The sequence below is a fragment of the Oryzias latipes genome, chromosome 5, assembly GCF_053564925.1.
Source record: "Oryzias latipes strain Hd-rR chromosome 5, Olatipes_Hd-rR_3.1".
NCBI classification, from domain to species: domain Eukaryota; kingdom Metazoa; phylum Chordata; class Actinopteri; order Beloniformes; family Adrianichthyidae; genus Oryzias; species Oryzias latipes.
Window position 1 is genome coordinate 31,043,700 of NC_136241.1, and position 16,549 is coordinate 31,060,248.

General features: G+C 40.9%; 1 protein-coding gene across 3 annotated transcripts in view; it reads left to right on the plus strand.

The window, feature by feature from the left end:
- The window catches only part of foxp4 (forkhead box P4), an 86,433-nt gene that overhangs the window by 13,792 nt on the left and 56,092 nt on the right, over positions 1 to 16,549 (plus strand). The gene's annotated exons all lie outside the window — the stretch shown is intronic.

A 16,549-nucleotide genomic window follows, 5' to 3' on the forward strand; every position in this document is an offset into this window, starting at 1 on the left:
TCATTAGGCTTAGTTAAGTGCTTTTTATTTCATTGAGTTGAAGTTAAGGACCATGGACAGCCCTCTCTCCGCTGTGTGAGGTACTTTTGGATGGATAGAAATCAAGACAGAAAAAAGGAGGAGAAAGAACTATTAACTACTCTTTTTTTTACCCTCTCTTCTTTTAGTGGCATCCCAAAAAAAAAAAAAAATCACACTAATGGAACAGAGATGACGTTTGGCTTCTTGTCTCTCTTGGGAAGAAGTGGTTTTGGTGTTGGACCTTTGCCTGATGTGTGTGTGTGTATGATGTGAGCTGCTTTAACCTCCTCTTGTTTTATGGACTTATGCATGGCTCTGGATCTCACTGCTGCTAGATTAATTTACACAGCTCTGGTGCATGCTTGCCAAATCCTCCTCTTTTCCTCCCTCACTCCTTCGCTGTGAAGACAGACAGAGATTGCCCGGTGAGGTAAATAAACGACTTGTATCGATTGGCGTAGTTGTTGAGTGACTTTATCACAGTTTGACTTGTCTAGATACAGATCAGAGAGTGACATCATTTTTTTATGTGCCACCACTGTGTGTGTGTGGTTTTGCTTGTGTGTGTGATGCTACGTACACACTGGGCTTGTGTGGCGCGTTCAAGAACAGGCTGATTATTGGTTCTTGAACGTGCTTTTAGCATATGGTGTTCATACAGGTATATGTACTCACAGATGGAATGGGCTTGGTGCAAATCTCGCAAGTCTTGCTCCAGGCTTTTTCTTTCATTTTTTCATATTTCCAGCCGTGCACAAATGATTCATTTCGTCTTCATGATCAATTTTTAAACGCTTGTTCTGTATCTAGAACCCGCAAATGGATTTAAAAGTTTGCGTTGCGACACATGATGTTAGAATTCTGAACACCAAAATCCACACATAAAGTATGTTGGTTTTCACAAATTTATCGTTATCGCGATATCAAATTGTGCAAGATGCGTATCGCAAAAGATGGCAAAAATTGCAATAAATGGTTACTTTACATGTGCTAAAACAATCTTATGATAGCGTTTAGTGTTTAGCGAATCAAAAAAATCCTTTTATGCATTTGACCAACCAGATGGAGCCTTTTTATGTTAGATGTTCTCCTATGTGGATAAGGGTCATTTGGAGTATAAATTAAAGTATGTTGACTCTTATTTAAATAAAACTGTAGTGAAATAGAAATTATGTTTTTGGTTGTTTTGCCATTTGTTCAAATATCGCAAGTTATATTGTCATCGCTATATTGATCACTAATATGGCATATCGCGAGTTTTCCTCATATTGTGCTGCCCTACTTGACATAGACTTTGGAAATAGACATTGGAAATAGACATTGGAAATAGTCACTTGAATACACGATCGCTATGTGAAGGTAGCCTTACTTTGTTAACTCCAAAAAGTAAAAGTTAAATTATGCGTATCTTAATATACAAATAAGAACTCCAAACAAAGTTCTCAAAGTTTGAGTTTGTTTGTCTGATTAAAAATTGTCACAATGCAATGATTAAAAAGCTGAATTTTTAGATTTTGCTGGATCAGCCAAATGAGCTGCAGATAAATGACATATTCGATCATATTGTTCTGATTTCTACCTTTGATCATTTCTATCTAAATGTGTGTCAAAACCCCCTGAGCACTCCAGACTGCAGCTCTTTGAAAGAGGTCAGAGGTCCACACAAATGTGTGGAGGCCTGCCGCTTGTGTTGTTGCTGTTTTAATGGTTGTCTTGCTGACATTACTGCAGAGGCCAAGAAAAGAAAGGAATTGGAAAGAGGGAAAAAAAGGGGGGAGAAAATGCTCTGTATGTTTATATGAAACCATGGAAGAAATTACCATTGAAGGAACAAATGAATGGCAAAGAGATAAAAAAAGCTTTTCTGGTTATGACCTTTGCTGTAGCTTTCCTGTTTTTCTTTCATTCGCCTAATAGTCTTAAAAGTTTCATACAAAATCTCACAGACTTGTTTTCTTAGATTTAATTAAAAACATCTGCTTTGTTTGACAAGGTTTTTTTGTGTGTTTTGAGAGTCGAAAAGAAACGGAACGCATGGAAAATTGTATCATACAAAAACAGTGAGACAGATTCCTTTGCACGTACTCTTAAAAACAATTTGTCTGTTTTTTTTTTGATGGGTCTGCCTGTCACCGACACTATCAGGTTATGCTCTGAATCAGATGCTCCTTATTTGAAAATTAATTAGGCAGTGCAGTGGCGTCAGGGTTGGGATTTTGGGTTTGTTCGTCATCTATTTTCGTAGCTAATTAATGAGGGGGAGAGTGTTAATTGGAATTCTCTTAGATAATGTGAACTCTTCCACTCCTCTGTTTCCCCCCTCCTCCACTCGAGTTTAATAGAAAAGCACAGGACTTAATAGACTCTTCTGCTTAGTCTTTTGTTCACGTCTTGTGTTTTGTTCATTTCTCAGTGCAAACATGCAATGTGCTCGGATGTGTTTGTTGCACTCGGAGGAAGCGACATACAGATCAGCGATCCTCACAGGCCTCAGCAGGAAACCGACTCTTCTTTTCTGGCCAAGACCTGTAGGATATTAAGACTAACAGCTCTGTGGAAAAAAAAAAAGATTGAGGTGTATTTTCAAGGTGAAAAATATCACCCACACTGTTATTGTTAATTGCATTTTCATGAAAGAAAAGCTGTTATATGAACAAAAAGAAGCAATGTTTATTTATTTTTTCAGTCTTGCTTTTGCTTAACTTTTGCCAAACTCGTAATGAACAAAATTGCCTTAACCTGCATTTTGACTTTGTACTTTCCCTGTTGGCCTAAGGGAAGGAGGATAAAATGTTAATTCTGTGCCAATTTGGAGGATTAAAACTGCAAAAACAAAAAAAGAAGTGATTTTAATTTCACAAATTGCTTGAAGTGTGATAATACTAGCATTTGGCTGTTGGTATAATTAGAGGGAATAGCTGAATAGACAAACAGACTTCTGATGCAGATGTAGGAGTGCACACTCGGGGTTCTTTTTATATATGTGATCTGTTTAAAAATTTAACTACTAACCACCATTAAATTGGAAAAAAATAATTTACAGTGAGAAAAGACTAATCAGAGATCCGCGGTTTTCATTGCGGCTCCTCTGTTGTGCTTAGCTGCAACAAAAACGTTTTTTAACATCTTTACCTCGGCTTAAGCCACTCAGAAAAACTTGGCACCCGCACACACAGGCAGAAGTATTTTAATATTACTGCTTGTGTATTCTAATCCTGACAACTCTTGAAATATAATTCTTTCTTCTACTTTAAATCACGGATGAGGAAATTGCATTAAAGCAGGAGTGTGTGGGCATAAAAGCAGGGATGTTAAATGGACATATGAATGCAGGGGCGAATCCTAACCTATTAAGTACTTTCCTTATTATTTCTGAAAGTGGAGCGTAGTAATTAGTTTGGTTGAAATCCTATAGTGGGGTGGAGGTATGGGTGTCAATAGTTGAGCCAAATTAATTTCTTCTGTCACCTTGAGCATACATTCCTCTTAATAGGTTTAATTTATTTCATGGCGATTATCTCTTTTTTTTATATCCAACACTTGACTGTGATGTGTGTATTCACAGCAAAATCCACTTCAGCCCTTAAAGGGTGCATTCATCCCTAAATATGATATATCCGTACAGCATCATTACAGCTTGGCTGCTGGGCCTTTATGATCTAAACCATGGCAATGGGCCGTTTTCCCAGAGGTCCGTGCTTCTGCGGCCCAGCCGTCATGTGATCTCTATGCCTGGCTAAGAGCTCTGCTTTTCTCAGGAGTCACTCCAAGTCTTTTTAAGTCCTAAAAGTTAACAATGAATCTTGATGTTAAATCCATCAGAAACCTTCTTGTGGCACGAGGTCACCTTAATAATGAGCGAGTGTGTGTGTGTGTTTGGATTAACGTGGGCCATGGGAAAGTGGCATACCTATGTGGATTACAATGCTCCCATGGACACGTTCCATGGGATGTGTTCAGATTTCTCGTAAATGCAAGCGCTTTGCCATCTTGCAACTTCCAAGACTTTTTTTTTTTTAAATCTAAATTTCAAATGAGTCACTGGGAGAAGCGCACAACATCAGCTCCTGCCTGTGTGTTTATGCATGTGTTGTGCCCCACCCCGATGCTTATAGTTTGATCTATTCAGGATCACTCTAGTTGACCTGTCAGGTTTCAACTTACACTAGTAAATTACACCCAATCACTGAAATTACATCTTCTGGATTCCCCCCTCTCGGTGTGTGTGTGTGTGTGTGTGTGTGTGTGTGTGCTTGTCTCTTGATTATTGACGTCACCGCACAAAGCTGTTCTCGATGTCAGGTCTGATTAGACTGAATGAAGTCCAACTGTTTTTGTGTTTTTGTCATTTAGGGGAAGCAAAATGGAAATGCAGCTGTTTAGCATGTGTATGTGTGTGTTGAAGGAAATTGCTTTGCGGTGTGTGGCGGCGAGTGAGTAGGAACGCTTGTGAGTACCAGAGACGTGGTGCACAGGCAAGATGATGTGCAAGTCTCCGTTTTTTCTATTCAATCCACTCCGGTAAGGAAGGTTCGAAGGGACCAAAAGAGAAAAAGAAAAAAAAAAAGCTGAACTGCTGAAGTCTGCCAGCTAGTACACCAGATGTCAGTTAGTGTTGGACCAGGATTATGGCAGTTACTGCATTTGGCCAACACTTAGAAGCGTGTGTGTATGTAAGCAAACGAACTTCGCTATGATCGATTTTAAACAATCTTTTTTTTGGGGGGGGGGGGGGGATTTGCTCCCTTTTTATCACTTTTTTGGCACCTGCAGTGTTTTTTCGAAATTCTGTCGTTCTTCTTCATTTTTTTTCTCAGCATTTTCAGAAATGTAAACACGTCTAAAATAGATCCAGATGTTACCAGCTGTGCTCAGCCACCACAAACACTGGGCAGGCAGTGTGTGTGCGTGTGCACCTCAAAGACTTCCCTCCCAGCTTTTCACTCTCAGTCAGTCCCTGTGATTGCTTGATTTTGTGTGTAAATCAGCTTCTTTTCCTGGCTTTAAGTGGGTTTTTTAAATATGTTCGTGTTGTGTTTGATGCAAAAGATTGCCGTCGTGGTTACGAGCTCGAGACAAATCACAATGCTGTACAACACTATAAGATGCTTCGGGCACAAAACATGGAAATGAAGCAAAACTAGTGTCTTAGATTAGTCACCACAAAAAAAAAAAGTTAAGTAGTTCTAAAAAGTTTCCGATTGTGAAATAAAATGTGTTTATGTATTCGAACAAAAAAACTCTCACATTTATGTGTAGACTCACCAAAATACAGACAAAGGGACATTTTGGCACTGTTCTCATTTGCAGATGCCCTTATATCCTCCAGAGTGATTCATCTTTCCTGGCATTACTTTCTTGTTTACTCCCACACACGCAGGTGATCATACTTAAATGTCACCCTCATGGCTTTTTCAGGTGTTTTACAATAGTGTACGTGTGTGTTTACTCATCCACCATGGTCACACTGAAAACTTGCTCCTTGGGGAGTAATTACAGAAGAGGTTTTCTGTCCTCTTTCTCTCATTAGTGAATATGGAGGGGAGTTGGAGCTCCTCAGCGCTTACAGAACACACGCACAAAGCATACACAGACGGGCGGTGTGTTACGCAGAGGTCCCCACATGTGGCTAATGGTATGACTTTAGTCTGGAGGCACATGGTGCCCTTCTTTCGCCGCAAGTCTATTTCAGCCGTTGCTTTATTGTACGTGCATGTACACTGTGTGTTTCCCTGTGTTTGTGTGTGTTTCTCCTGTTCTGCCGCATCTGGCCTGAACCTCACTCGGCCCCTCAATTTATGCTGCAGGTTGTTTGTTTGAGTTTTGCCCTTGCAAACACACCATTGGACCTGCCCTTTGCGCTGAGGGCTATTCCTGGCTCCAGCCTCAGTTTGGATCCGGCCTGCTGCCTGGCTCACTGGAGGTCCCTGCAGGCAAACCTCAGTCCTACCAGAGTCCAGGAAGATCAGAACCACAGTGCGCCGCCCAGCCACCACAGAGAAACTCTAGCAGCTTCACCCAGGTTCGCCCCACAGAAAGCCTGAAATGTCAGCTGGAGGACTTCGGTGTGTGCTTCCAACAAGGCCTGCTTCCTACAAGATCTATTTTATGCGTAATAGTCAACGCAAGAAGCTCGTGAATTCTGCAAACAAAAAAGAAATGGACGAGAAGAAGGTCAGGCCTCATGGCTGACAGTGAAAGAATTTGGGACGGAGAGATGAAATTTGAAGCACAGAAAGAGTAGGTAAGCAGAGGGAGAGAAGAGGAGGAAAAAAAACAAAGGTGCTTGGGACAAAAGCTTTATTGTATCACTGAAATGACTTGTGAGTTGAAAGCCTTCAAAGTTCTCCCCAGTGCAGGGTCATAAAGCCCATAGACGGCTTTGGCAGTCGAGGCCAAAGCCAGACAGACCTGGCAGTGAAGCCCAGAAAGCTTCCAGTAACAGGAGATGTAAAAATCAATTTGCCGTGAAAAAGTAAACAATCGGAAATGACAAATACGCAGGTTCTTTCCATAACTCCTTTTTCACCCACGTCTATTTTCTGTGGAATTACAGCACTGAAGAATGACTCGTCAAGAGTCCTGCGATGAGGGAGCATTCAGTTGGAAGCTGAACACCCCACCACACACACACACCACACACACTCCATACCCTCAGCTCTTTTTCTGCTTGGAACAGTCAAACTGACCTTTGCAGCCTCTCGCTAAAATACAAGGCCTCTGTTTTAACAGAGATGTTGTGGACATACATAAATACACACACGAGCACCAGTCAGCACTTCTCACTAAAGAGGACGAGGTCGATGGAGAAACGATTGAGGAATGAGGAGACAACAGAAAGATAGAAAGGAGGGAGCAAATCCTCTGAGTCCTGTTTGGTAGCCCTCGAGGGCCTCAGCGGAGAGCTCCATTAGTGGAACGATCCGAGCCTCGGGGAGTTGGTTCTCTCGAGGCAGGGACTGGTCTGTTTAGCAGCGGTTTGTCTGCCGTGCTCATGACATTGATCCAGTGTTGAGCCACATCTGCAGGAAAGCTCTTTGCTTGTGAATAGGCTGAGCAGTTGAGTATTGATGGCCCTGAGTGGACCAGTGGAGAGTCCTGCACCCTGATGGTCATTTGGTTAAGGCAAACGGACCATGTTCAATACATAACACCCCACCACCGCCACCACCACCCTCTGCTAGGTTAAATTGGTCTGTGTGTCTGGGTGAGTTAGTCTCCTCCAGAGTCTAATCCTCTTTGCTTTTTTCTTTTTTTTAATTCATCCCTCTTGGATGAACAGATCTTTCTTGACCGGCTGGGAAAAACGAGAAAATAAATGTGTTTCCCAAGATCCAATTATGTCAGTTGTATTTCCCAAACATCTATTCAACCTTCAGGTTGAAAAGAAAAAAATTTCTCAAAGATTTGGACATGGTGGCCTCCCTGTTTGTTCAGCTTTTTTTTTTTGTGTGTGACCAAAACGAGACATTCAGGAGCATTTTGTTAAACGGAGAGCAACAGCTTTGGTTTTGATACATACGAGTGGGTCTCCCCTTTTGGATCTGTATGTTTTGTGGTTGTTATGTTTGTACAACATCAGTGGCTGAGTGCTTATAAACAAAACAGCTTGAATCCTCGGAGCAGAAGCCATCAATTCTTAATGAGATAATGACAAGCTAACATACTCACAGCAGCAGCTCTGTTTACAGATGAAGACAAACCACAAACATGCTGAGCCTTTTAGCCTTCTTTCCTCAACCCTTTCTTTTTCCCTATTCTCAAGCTGTGACTTTGTGCTCAGGCCAACAAACCTAGTGAGGATAACAGGTGGAAAACATCTTGTGTGTGTGCGCAACAGGAGCATCTGATGGACACGCACATGCGCAATAATGAGAAAATAATGTGGCTGCAGACCAGATTTCCTAATAGGAGAAGAATGCTGTCCATCCATCCGCAGTTTTCCACAGGAATCACACATTCATCCAGCTAGTTTCCTGCCCCGAGGTCTTCCTCGGCAATGAGAGGAGGAGAGGGAACCCTCTGTCTCCTTATCCGGCTCCCATTGTCCACGTCCCCTCTCAGGCCACATCCTTTCTTCTCATCCATTCAGTCACTTTCTCTTCCCCTCATCCAGTTTTAGGGTATATAATGTGGGACATTCACGCTCTCTTCCTCTCAGTTTGAGCTGAAGTGTCACAAACACATGACTCACGAGTTGCCCAATTCGGGCGCTGCTGCTGTGGAAATGAATCAGGAGGAAAAGTAAAAAACACAGACGTATATTAAGTTCAATAGAAACAAACAAAATTTTGGGGTTACAAAATGTTCTAAATAATAAAATTCTTCATCTGACTGTAAAGCAACTTTAAACAAGCCAAGAAAGAAGTTTAAAATTTCCCATTCGGATACTTTAACCTTGAGATCTCCCACTTTCCAAGGCACCAGCTCCCTCTTTTTTCATCTGTTAAATGTTTGAGTGTTTGATAGTTTGAGGTCTATAGCAGAACCCGCCCGGGAATTAATGTCATTCATATGCCCTGCGGAAATTACTTTTGAAATGCATATAATCTAAAACATGCAAATGAGGCTGACTTTGTGCACCCTGTTTAATATGAATTATCATTTTGTGAATACCTATTATTACTGCGTACATTTCTCCAATTATATTGTTCTTTTTTTTTTTTTTGTCATTTTTGCATTGGGACACACACGGGCGCGTCAGGACCACTATGGAACCACGTGCACGCTAAGTCACGTGCGCGCTGTCGCACAGCCTCACACACACTCAGAAAAATGTCTTTCTGATGGCGTATTTTAATGAGGAGTAATAATGATGGTAATGACCCAGTCCACCTCTTTGCCTCTGTTTCTCTGCCTCTTTTGCCCACTGCCTGGCGCACATCTGTTGGTTTGCATGAAGCCAACGTGAAGAGTTCGTTTATAAAGGGGGGGGGGGGGGGGGGGGATCTGGAGATTCTGCACAAATTTACCACTCAAGAAATCCTTTAACAAGAAATGAAAAACATGTGTTGCTCATCCAATTTTCATAAACAGACTGAAATATTGATGCTTTTTAAAAAGTGAACAGGCCGTGTTTAGTTTGTCTCTTCCTTTTCTGGTCTGGTAAAAAGGCGTCGTTATTAATGTCCTTGTCCAAGAGGCAGATTTCTTTTTCTTTTTTTGCTCTTTTTCTCCTAAATTGAAATGAAGGCATCCCTTTTTCAAATGTATTACTCTATTAATTTATTTATACTGTGCCATAAATTATTCTATTAATATTAGCATGTTCCAAATTAGTATGAACTCTCTCAATGTTCCTTCTACTTCCATTAATTAGCATGCTTGTCACTATAACAAAGATTTTTCTTTCTCTGATAAATTATAAAGGAGACATTTTTTAATACAATGAGAACTGCCTGAGAAATTATTAATATTTTAGCTGTGGCCTGTAAGACAAAAGTAAAAAGAATAGAGTAAGAAGAACAAAAAACTAACAATAACATAGAATATGTTATAAGCTGTCATTGGTTTGCAGCACTGTTGATTTTTATTTTGCTTTTGGAGGAGAAGGAAAATTGCAGATCACCTGAATCCGCATGCGGATATCATCTGTTTTTAGCACTTTTGGATGGGATGGGAGTTAATTACCTCTGTAACAGCGTAGACGGAGTTCAAAAGTACTAAAATTCAATTAATTTGAGAACTGGACATGCTATCATTCTCACTGCATGTCTCCTTTAAAGTCTGGCCTGTTTTACTTTGGACTTATTCAATTATGTTTGATTAAACTTACTCCGATCCAATCTATTAATTAAATAGGAAATGCAAATTGCCAGACTTGAAAGCCGATGTACAAATTTATATCATGTCCACTTTGATATTTATTTATTTCTAATTTTTCCGCCCCGCTATTTTTGAATCCATTGTAGCCTTTTCTTATTGGAAGTTGCTATTGCTCATTTCCAGGTAATGTTGAATCTTTTCATTTAATCTGCCTTGTAATGCAAATTTTGATCACAAATGAAATTATGTCTCTCCTGAAGGCAACAATGGCACATTTACGTCTTCATAGAATGTGCCTCTCTTTGCCGTTTCTTCCACAATTTTGTCTTTTAATAAAATATAAATCGTTCCATGTAATTAGATTTAGGGACAGGGTAATGTGTTCAGTGACAGGGAAGGGAAATAAGTGTAAGGAGTGGATCACTTCCTTATTAATATGTTAACTAAAGGAAATTCCACTTTTTCTACGTGCACCTTCACAAACATCTAGAGGTTTGTAAAGACCAACCTGTGCTTGATTTTGTGCGTTGAGGATTGTGGATCAGTTTGGTGACATTCACCACACCCTCACTGAATGTTACATCAGGCTTTAATTAAAAAGGAAAAAAAAAGATTGATTGCAGTTGCTGATTGATACCTGTTCCTGTGTTTTCTTCAAAATGTCTCCCTGTTCTTTCTCTCGCCCCCGCTGCAGTGAAGGTCATTCTAATAAAGAGCTCTCATAGGACAGAGCTGCTAATTGCTCTGCTGCACTGTAGCTGATTTCAGATCCAAATAAAGGCACATGGCCTTTTTCAAAGTTCCTCCACTACTTGCCCTGCATTCCTCCTCACCTCTGTTCTTCTATGTTAAGCATAGCCTGAGTAATATCTGCGTGAACTGGCCTACGACTCGTCTAGTTCTGAAGGTTGAGGTAAAGTTCTTTTGTTGGGTTTTTCACATATATGATTCGAGGAAGGTTTGAGAGAGCACGTACACCCACACGCCTGAGTTTTACTTCTCCAGGAATGCTCAACCTGTGATTCCAGGCTCAGATAAATGAGGTGTGCATGAAGTCCGCTCCTTCTACAAATATTTGTCTGTATCTTTGTGTCTCCAGTATTTTGAACAGGCAGCAGGCTGGTAAATCACTTACTGCACTCTAAAGGAAAGGCTGAGGTGAAGGCAGGAGTGTATGTTTGCCCCGGTCATACACACATACGGAGCGATCTCATCGGTGCGGAATGCGCTGTGTGTTTACCTATGGCTCCAGAACCCACCTGACCGAGGAAGGCTAATCTTTATGGACTCTGCAAACAGGGACTTTGTCTTCTGAGGTCTGCAGGCAACCAAGCAGACTCAATATTCATACATGCATGGGCGTATAGTCATACACTCAAAGGGAGAAGTCAAGGAAGTAGTGCTGAACAAACACAGCAAGCGGACATAAAGTTCCAAATTTCAGTTAAAAAAAGTGCAAAACGTTTTTACTTTCGGGAAAGTTTTGCTTTTTCTTTTACATTTTTTCATCTTTTTTTAATCAACCTAATAAAACAGCAGCCAACCTCTGTTGCTGAAAAGAACACTATAGCTCCTACTTGTAGGCCTGAACTGCACACTCGCCCCTCCAGGTTGACAATGCCCTTTGAAGGGACTCGGCCAGCCCGTCAGTTGTAGATATTGGCTCTTGTCTGACTGACTATCTGTCTATGAGCTAATGGGATTCACCTGTTAACACTGGAGCAGAGCCAGAGACGCCGCAGACGTCTCACATTAGGCCTCTGCTGGGAGCCAACCTGTAAGCGAAGGCTGCCAGCCAAAGTAGCCTGGAGCAGAGCTGTTAGCAGCTAGTTGAGGCTGTGTGTGGAAGTCAGCCTGGCAGATCTGGTATATTATTGAAAATATGAGTGGTTGGTAGCATTGTGCAGCTGCTGAGACAGCAACCTAGTTTGGACAGGGAATTGCTGGAAAGAATTTTTTTTTCCTTATTTTTCTTTCATGTGTGTGGGCTTATGTCTGCCTGTGTTTTTGCCAAAAAGTTTGCCGTTTTATTTTTTTGAGCTTCGCTCTGACCTCATCCTCTTTTATTGAAGCTAATGCATGTCAGAAATGCCACGCAGAGACCCCTTTGCATCCTTCTTTCTTAGTCTTTTCTTTATTATCCTTCTTAAATAAAAGTCAGGATGATTGTTGAGGATGTCTGGAACATATAAGCCTTTTAGCCGAACCTTGTAGTTATCAATATGAATGGAGTTTGGTTTTAAACACAAGAATATGTTGTGTCAACATTAACATGTTTTAAGAAAATCACAAGAGTCCTAATGAAATTTTATGCAAAAAGAATCCAAATCCAGTTTGGATTATTAATTCAACTCCTTTAAAAACAGGTTTTCCATTGAATTATCATTTTGACTGCAGCTGTTATTTCTTCAGTATTTTTAATCATAAACGAACATCCTTCTGATTTTTGGATTTGCTAAAATTCTGATTCCCATTTTCTGTGGCCTTAAAAAAAACCTTTCTTTTATATATGTGGCAAACATTTTTTGTTGGTAAATGACTACAGACTGACACTATATGCTCCACACATTGATGCAAAATTTCTGAAAACTAAAGTTATTTGAATTCCTTTAGAATATCCATAGTTTTGCTGTTTTATTTATTTGTAGAAAATAATGAGTGTCTAAAACATATCACTTTGTGTCTCTCGAGTATCATCTGATGCATTTAAAACTCGATCATACTGGGGTTTTTTTCTCATTGCTTTGACTATGCGCACATAACACCACCAAATACGTTACCGTAGACCAAAGACTAAAAAGTAAGATCCCAAATCTCCCCGTTTGTTCAGGGGTTCAGGGTTAAATCAGATTCCCCCAGGGCCGTGTCACAGTTAATTTGGCGCAAGACTATAACAAATTGCATTGTGGGAGATTGATGCGTAATCTAAATTTTGGCCCGTCTTTAAATATTAATGTCCATTTTAAAGCAGAAAGTAGCATTATTCTTTCAGGCAAAATCCTTGAGTCAGTAAATAAGACTATGTGGACTCATGACAGCATATGGGCGTCAGTTACAATAAAATCAACAGCTTTTTTGATGTAGTTGGTAATAATATAGCAAGCGTGCACTCACTAAATCCACAGGACCAATCATTGTCAGCAGCAGCTTCTCAGAATTCTGTATCCTGATTACAAAACATGTCGGAGCGCCCGCTTCTCTCATTCCCTTCTAGTGGAGTGTTCGTCTTCCTCACAAATATTGATTGAACTATCAGAGATCATATGAATAACCTGTGTGGATTCTATTTCAGGGTTGAAGACTTTAATGTTTTCCAGGGCTGAACCTGCCACTATAACCAGAGGGGGAAAGACAGCAAGCAGAGTGCAGGAGAGATAATTCAATAGTCAGATGAAAGTAGAGGCATGATGGAGCGTAGATACTGGTACAGACAATTTTTTCCCTAAACCCCCCCTCTCCCTCCCTCCTTCACTTACTCTCCCTCCCACCCTTATTCCCTCAGTTCTTTGCCTAATAAGCAGCGTTCCTGTGAGCTGATGCAAGGCGGAGGAAACAGAACAGGCGTTCTGGGACTGCTGGAAATATTCCCACATGAGGCATAACATGATAAAGACTTATTATCTCACTAAGCTGCTGTAAACACAGATGCACACATAAACGCGCTTGGTACACAACTCACACCTCCCACACAGAAACATGCGGAAAGTGGAAGTGGTCTGGCTTGGCGCTCTGACAAGCGGTGACCAGGAGGAATCTGACAGTGGCAATCCCGTGAACAAAGCCCGAGAGTCAGCGCGGTGAGCTGCTCACTGGGCATTCAGCGAGGCTTGTTTGAACTTCACACAGTGTGAAGGAACAGTGAGCCCTGAGCTCTGATTATTATTAGTGCTACATTTTTTTGGGAACATCTGAACAAGCAACATGTTTTAACAGGACTCATCCCAACTCTTCTCAGCTCATCAATCACATCAGACACACACATAAACACAAGCGGTGAGCTAATCCATCCCAACTCAAAGGTGGGTGCCAGCCTCTTAGCCAGACACACACACACACACATCTATATGCACCCGAGTCATCAGAAACATGTTGAGTCCCATTTCCCTTCTCCTCTTCTCCATCCCAATTAAAAGGCAAAGAGGGCCTTTTATTTCACTCTCTTCCAAACACATTCTTTATCTCTCTGATCTGCGCTCCTCCCTCCCTCGTTCAGTCCCTCAGGCTAGTGGGAATGTCTCCCCATACACACTCTCAGGTCAGGGGTTCAGCTGGAGAGGGCTTGAGCATGTAAGAAGGCTGAGAGTGCTAGAAAAAGAGGAACAGACAGAGAAAGCAGCGGGTTGAGGCAGGCCTCTGCTCCCATTCTCTGCCAGTAACACTTAAAGCTTTCTGTATGTGTGTGCGTGTATCATAACCCTAATCAGAGACTTCAGGGTAGATTTATGCCCCTGCCTCTTTCCTGACCTCCATTACACCAGCTTATATACACCTATTACAGGATATGACAGAGTACACACCCTGTAGATGAGCATACCACCACACTGCCTGTGTATGAAAGAAGGGCACGTGTTCCCATCTTTGCACACTCCCCACTTTCCCATTAGGCCCTTGTCCACCTGCGAGCTCTGTCTCTCCGTCTCTTTATCTCTCCTCTCGTCATTGCTAATAAGGTCAATGAGAAAGAGTGAAAAGCAGATGGGTGAACAGTACATTACAGGACAGAGCAGTATAGCGTGGGCTAGATAGCATAGCGGTGATTCATGCCTGGTGAAATGTGCGATGATGTGAGGAGTTTCGAGTGCAGTGCAAAGTCAGAGGACTGTTGATCAGTCAGCACTATACGGCTCGCTTCATAATATTACCTCAGGGAGTAGTTTGACCCATCAGGGGTCTAGACACAGGAGGAGTCAAGGGCAGGAGGGAGAACCAGAGGAGGAAGAGATGAAGAGTGAAGTTGGAGATTAAGTGACTCACTTTAAATGTCACAATAACGCTGTGCTGCTCGCTGTGGCTTCAGGTGCCAGAGGAGAGAGTCAATGAAGAGGTGGATCACGGAAGGAAGATTTTTTGCGTTTAAGGATTTGAGAAAATCTACCAAACTCAATTAAAAAGCCAATAAAAAATAAATCAAGGACATACATTTTACACTCTTCTAGGGGTGTGTCAATCCGATCATGTGTTCAGAAATCACGTCAGAGTTTTAGACTCTATCTGGATGGAATGTGGTCTTTCAATCAGGGATTGAATATTTATTTTATTCTCATCATTATGATGAGCACTACAAATTTAAAGCTTATTATTACAGACCAACACTCTACTAGACACATTTGCCATAAAGCGCAGCAGAATACAGCAGCAGTAGGCTCACAGACACAGTTCAGTTACTCACAGATTGGTCGTCCAGGCTCAATAACTCTTTTAATTAACATTTTAAACTCAGCATGTCTCTTTTGTTTCGTCTTAACTGAAACAACAACCTTCAAAGGCATTTGAAAGAAGAAATTGTGTATATGTATATAATTTTTTTAAGAGAATGGTTCTCTCCATGCTTCTGACAGTCAGTAGTGAGATGATTGCCAAGGGACTGTCTACAAACTGCAAAATCCAAAAAAAAGTGATACAGAAACAAACATAATTTCTGAAAAACAGCCAAAACTAATGAATGATTGCGCTAATATAAGTCATGAATATTCATGGTACTTATGCAACAACACAAATCTTGAATCTTTAAGAATCTTTCTTGGAGATATGAATCACAAATGATCAAAAATGTTTAATAGTTATGAAGATCCTAAAACTACAGTCACCAAACTTTCTCATACGACTAATTAACACCTATTTTTACTAACTCATTTTCTAGTTGATAGTTGCACTACTTTTACTTTTTCAAGCGACAAAAGTGCTCTGTTTAAGTGTGAAATGATAAAACAAGGTTAATACAATAAAAATAGGGGAAAACCTCAATCTCTTTATTAAATTTGTTCATTTTTTAATGTGTTACAAAAGTATTGCATCAAGACTTGATATTGGCAGCTACACAAAATCAAATGACTTGGAATCAGATGTGAGCCAAAAAATTCTGATCGGGTCATCCCGTATCTCTATATTGTAGCTGCTTCAACACCTTGGAACTATAGATGTCACTGACATCCTGATTTAATTCTTTTTTATTTTTTGTAGCAGTTATTTGCATAAGTAATTCTAATTCAAAAATGTTCTCGTGTCAAATTGAAGTGCAGATATCATCTGGCCAGGAGCCCAATACTTTTGATTAAAGTAAAAAAGTTTTGTCTCCAAAGTTCACATGTCTATTCTATGGATTTGTTTGTAAAAACACTTTGTAAAATCTTTAAGAAACAACTTGAATGTATTTTGTGAGCAAGACCTTTTAAGTAGAACAGAAGCGCATCTGCCCACACATGTCTGAATCCCAAACACACACCAACACGCTCAGGTCCCTGTCCGTCTCCAAGCATCTGGCAGCATTCCATTAACAGAGCCACCAGCGATCTCCCACACCCTCAATCGCTGTCAGCTCCTCAGAGGAAAAAAAAATTCAAACACAACCCCACAGGCTCACCTGCTCTTTCCTCAGAGGAAAAGAAAAGTTGGATTCTCTCATGAAATGGCTTTTATTGTTTCCCCAGAAGGCATGGCATGTACGCCTCTGAGACGCACACAGACGGCGGGTAGAATGCCTCGATGGCGTTTTGTGTACCCACCCTGCGTTGCTGAAATAAAACCAACAGAACTTTCCCTTTTT